The following is a 6000-nucleotide window of genomic DNA, read 5'->3' on the forward strand; positions in this document are numbered from 1 at the left end:
GAAACAAATGCCACCGTAATTGAAGCCGACATTCGAGCATCCAACAAACAACAAGAAAAATGAACCAGACGTTCGAATTAAAACAAATGAATAACGACTACGAATCCCTCAAAGCGGTGGGGTTTCACGAGGATGCCGCATTATTGATGCAACGCCGACGCGAAAAAATGCGCGAATATTACGGATATTAGTTTCTTTTTTAGTTATGTTTTTTAATAATTTTAGTTATGTGTTTTTTTAGTTATGTTTTTTTTGTATTTCTTTTTAATTTTAATGCATTTTTATTTAATTATTTAAATAAATTGTTTTTATTTAATTAGTTTAATTATAAATAGAAAATAAAAAAAAAATACACTATGGGCTCAACTTGTAGCTCCTACACCATTACACCCCAAAAACAGATTTCCATTCCATACTGACTGGACACCACGTGTCACAATTCGCCTCTAATTATAGCACCTCCACTACACGTAGCCTAAGTGTATAAAAATTGTAAAGACGGAATGCGTAAAAAAGACAGGAGGTTGTGACTGTAGACTAGCAATGATGGTTTAATCATGTGATGCTTCTCGATTACAATAGTGTTGTTTTGTGAAAAGAGGTTGGTAAAGTCCGTTTACTTGATATTATTATTATTATTATAGTAGAAGTGGTTGATATTAAATGAAAGAAAAATGCATATGCAATCTTCTACGAACCAGTTGGTTATATCTATAAAGTTCCACTAATTACTCACCAAAATATCCAATCCAAACTTATTAGAAACCACAAATTACACGCAGCTAGCCATAACAAGGCCTTAAACCCTCCAAAGGCCTCTTTTAGTAGAACAAGTTACAGCTCCATCAAACTCATATCGGACTCTACCCTCCGGACTTCCAATCAAGTGGCCAGCAATTGCTCTTTTCTAAATGACACTTCAACATCTTACACTGCCTTAGTCGATTTTTTGACTTCACCATACACCTTCTCCCAAGTAAATAAATTCATAGTCCTTGGTTGTGATAGTAATGCTTGGATGACCTCAGCAACACCGGTTAGGTCGGAGTTGTCTTTGTTGGTGAGGAGAAAGTATTCAAGTTTAATGGTATTAGTGATTTAACCGCAACTGATATCGACGGCACTTCCATCAAAGATAGGATTGAATCTAGTGTGGATGTAGTGCTTGAGTGGGCTATTGGTAATCTGAGCTGTGCTGAAGCCAGCGGAACCCGTGATTTTGCATGCCAATACTCAAACAGCATGTGTGTTGATCATGACTCTACAAGGAGGTCTGGTGGGTACCGCTGTGCATGTAAACAAGGCTATGAAGGAAATCCATACTTGTCTCCTGGCTGCCATGGTATGTATATATTCATATTCATTGCATAATCGATGGATCGATGTAATGCTGCTTATTCAGCATTATGTCCAGTTATTCAATTATGTTAATTTTAACCATGCAAGATGTGATCTAGCTTATACGAAATATAATTATTAAGTCACAGACCTAGCTAGACCATTTACTTTATATTACAATATTAATTTAAGTTCCATGTTGTGATCATATAAAATTAAAGATGCATTTACAGGTAGCTAGGCAAATATGAATTTAATTTTCCACTAGCTTAGAAAGTGTCAAATGAAGTTGTGAAAACAGTTACTAATTAACTACCGGGGATTGATTGTGAAGTCTATCTTACAAGTTATAAAAAAATTAACAAGAGGTAAAGACCGGAGACCTGGCCTTAAGTTTCTACTTGCTGCTGATGTAACATAATTACGTTTTATTTGTATTATAAAACTGTTGACTACATATTAGTGATTATCAATGGCAAGGAGGCCTAATAAAAATAATAACTACATTGAAAATAAAATATTGTAGTAACTATATTGTGATAAAGTTGTTATTAAGTTATTTTAATGTAAGGTTCTTAAATTTACAACAAAAGTAAGAGCATTCGCAATGAAATCTCTCTCTAGATTCATAAGGTTAACCAAAATGTACATTTATCCGTAAAAAAACGTTCATCTTTTAAAAACATTCACAGTATTTGATTCCCCGTATACATTCATAATCCATTAAATAAAAATCTTTTTTACTCACAACCATATTAAAATCACTACAAAGGACAGGAGCTTTAGCGGCGACATGTCGCTAGTATTGTGTTGCCACCATTGCCCAAACCATCGATGCTAAGGGAAAGACGTTGCCGCTAATACCTACACTGGAGATATTGCTTTAAAACTTTTCAAAGACGGTTTTCCATATTTCTTAAGCAACAAACACGATTAATTTGAACTAGAGTTTTAACTTGAAAATGAAACAAAAATACAATTAATTTCTCATTAAAATCGGTAAACGTTATAGAAAATTTTTACAAACACGAGAAGTACAGGTGGCCGGAGCTCTAGCTAAACAAATAATATACGCATATTATACATAATATTACAAAAGATATAAACTCGTGTGGTTGACAATGGTGGTCGGAGCTGAAGTTGCAGGTGCCGTCATGATGGTTGACAGTGGTGGTCAGAGTTGAAGTTGTCGTTCTTGCCATGGTGGTGGCCGGAGTATGTTGAAGATGGGAGTAGTGGAGGTGCGACGGTTGTAGTAATATATGATGTGGAATGGAATAGTGAACCCCTAAATTAGTTTTCCAAATAATTTGAGGAATGCGTATCGGGGTTGGGTAACGGAGAAGTAAAAATGAACAAAATATCATAATTTGGATATGTGGAAGGGATTAGCGACTTGTGAGAGCATTCACACTTCATTCTCCATCCTCAACCTCATCCTCATCCTCGTAATTTAACAAAAATTCAATAATTCAATCCCTGTAAAGCATAATATTTTTAGTCGTTAAAAAAATTCATAATTTCCCATATTTAACTCTTATTTTTTAAAATCTTAAACATCTCATCCCAATCCCAATCTCTATATATATCATATTTTTTTTTATCTTTCTTTCATTTACAATCTTAACTAATATAAATTATTATTACATTTTTTATTAAAAAAAAAGACTAAACATAGATAAAAGATTAGTGTTCAACCAAAACTGCAAAACCTATTTACGGGACCAAAAAAATTACTTGGTTTTGTAAACAAAAGGGTTTTTGTTAAACTTTATCCGAAATGTTTAAGAAAAAAAATAAGTATAACTGTGTATTTTGTATTGTTTATTAATCTAGAGAATATAAGTTATGTGAGGAAGATCAATTTAAATATTATAAACAAAAATACCAAGTGTTATCATTTTATTGGTTTGTTTGAATTTAAGGTGTCAATTGTGAAACCTCAAATATGAGGTTTCATTTTAGTTTTCCATGAAATATAGGATGGAGAATAGGATGGGGTATGTTTTTAGTAGATTTTCTTATATTAAAAGGACTAGATTTTCTTATATTAATAGGATGGAGAAATTTGTGTCAACACTCCGTCGTAACACTCATGTTTATCAATGGCCAGGCTTCAACACTTGGATTTTAACAATGTCCGATCTTTATCAACTGAATAAACATGGAATTTATGTTTTTTGGAATATTTCGATATAAATTTTATTGAAAACCGAGTTGATTTCAGAATGAAGTTACGTGTACATTAGCTTTTTTAAACCATCTTGAGTTGGCCTACAATTTGTTTAGTGCCACTTTGATTGATAAATTGATATCATTTATTTAGTTATTTTACAATAAACACTGTTATTTTGTTCATAGACATCAACGAATGTAGTGATGGGAAGAGGTTTCCATGTTATGGGACCTGTGTCAATACAATCGGGGATTACACGCGCAAATGTAAAGAACACTATTCTGGTCATGCAAAGGCTAAAGATGGTTGTAGACGTAAACCGGTCAACGTGCTTCACTTATCGTTAGGTATTCGTATTTTCTATTTCCATTTTCGTAACAAACTACAAAAAAGTTTAAAAAAAAAAGAAATAAAGAAAGAACTTGGTAAACTACTAGGCCATGAATTATCAACTAGGGCTAACATATTATTTATTATATGTACGTTGACATATACACTCGAATATCCATATTTATCACGAAACTGAACATGCGTGGAAAAATGAAATATATATACGGTGGAATTTGCCCGGCTTTCACTTTCATTTTGAATAGTTTCATGACCTACGTTTCCCTTATCGTATAAAATAAGAGCCACAATTAAGACAAGAAATTTCTCAAGACAACAAGTCAACCAAAGTCTTTCTTAAAAACAAGTTGACTTGGTCAATAACACAAACTTTGCACCAAGTGAAACCATGCATGAATCTATGTCTGGTATAGAAGGTATTTCACGACCCCGCGCTCTATACATGTTTTTCTAAAACGATTAAACTTTGTCATCTAAAAAGGGCTAGTTGGCGGTGCAGCTTGATGCGTATTTACATTTTGCGTTGATTTAAACGCTACTTTTTAATGAAATATTTGGTTTACTTGGAATAAAAATTGCCGTTTTTAATTTAGTATTTAAATACACATTTAAAGCGTTGAGTCTCACTTTGAAACAAAGCTGGCAGAGAAAAAAAAACTATCTTTTAGCAACTCTACAAGATTATTTAGTTCCAATGCTTGCAAATCGGTTTGGGTAGGGGTGTCAACCAAAATTGATTTTTCATGTTTATAATAATTCCTAACACCTCAATTGCATAGCCCTAACTCTATTTTATAATAAAATAAATCAGACTAATCCTACTCAAACTAAACATAAACTTAGCATACTTGAATTTCATACTTTCTAGATCGACTAGATAAAATAAACTAAAACGATAAGTCTAAACATTCAAACTAATGATTGGATAAATATAAAACTAAAACACGTTCACTTAGCCCGTTCAACTTTCTTTTTAACCCATTTCATAAGATTCACCTTCTTGCACACACTCTCTCCTACTGTGTGAATTGTGAGGCTTGGATTTTGTAGAAAAAGATGGTCGAAAGTTGCCCTAACACACAACGCAATAATTTTACATCATTGATTCAAAAGACATACGGTAAATGAAATATTTTACAACCATATAAAATTATAACACATGTTACACGTATAAGTCTTACACTTGGGGGTCTATAAATTATACATACTAGAGATGACATATATTCGAATATAAACATGAAATGATGAAATAGTATGCGAAAGGGGGCCCAATTATTCCCATAACAATTAACGTGGACTTTGTTCATGGAGCATCATGTCTTTCATTCCCATAATGCTTGAACTGTATTCTCCGAACGTATTGCTATTACCAATGATAGGAACTTCATAAATGTGACAATCGTCAATTTCAGGTTAACTCTGTTAACCCAACTCCGTCAATTCAAACTTAAAGATCATTGAATCTATAACGCACACTTCATTACATTTAAACTAGGGTTTAAATGACGCTTAACACTTACTACATGTGTAGTCTTTCGGGAATTGCACCGAAACGCAAACGAGTTGACGCAAACGATTGGTGAATAAACGAAAAACGTCAAAACAGTAATTATGTGATAATTATGTGTTAGACTTATGTGTTGTGTGATAACATCGTTATAAACACTAACTCAAGATGTAAACAAGTTAGTTTAAGCTAGATAAGTAATACTTAGAAGTGGAGGGGCCAAAGTGTAACATAGTATTATTATAAATAATAATAATAATAATAAACCCTAACTTATTATTCTCTCCCCACACAATCCCGATCGGAATTCTCTTCCCCCCCCCCCCCCCCCTCACGGCTGCCGCCACTTATATACACACATACAATCAAGTTTTCAAGTCTTTGATTGAAGATTAAGGTGCTAGGAAGGTATAAACGACTATCCTATGCATCCTTTATACTTAATTTCGATGTTTAATGGGTTAATTGAAAACCCTAGAAGCCGATTATGTGTGTATGTAATTCATATGATTGTTGTTGATTTGATGATGATTTGATAACTAGATTGGATATTGTTACATGTTAATTGCTTGTGTCTTTGATTTGAGTTCAAACAAAAACCCTAATCATGTATGTAATGTGTAATTGATGT

This window comes from Bidens hawaiensis, unplaced genomic scaffold, assembly GCF_021521415.1.
Source record: "Bidens hawaiensis isolate Kalapana, Puna unplaced genomic scaffold, B.hawaiensis_p1.1 tig00015870_1, whole genome shotgun sequence".
NCBI classification, from domain to species: domain Eukaryota; kingdom Viridiplantae; phylum Streptophyta; class Magnoliopsida; order Asterales; family Asteraceae; genus Bidens; species Bidens hawaiensis.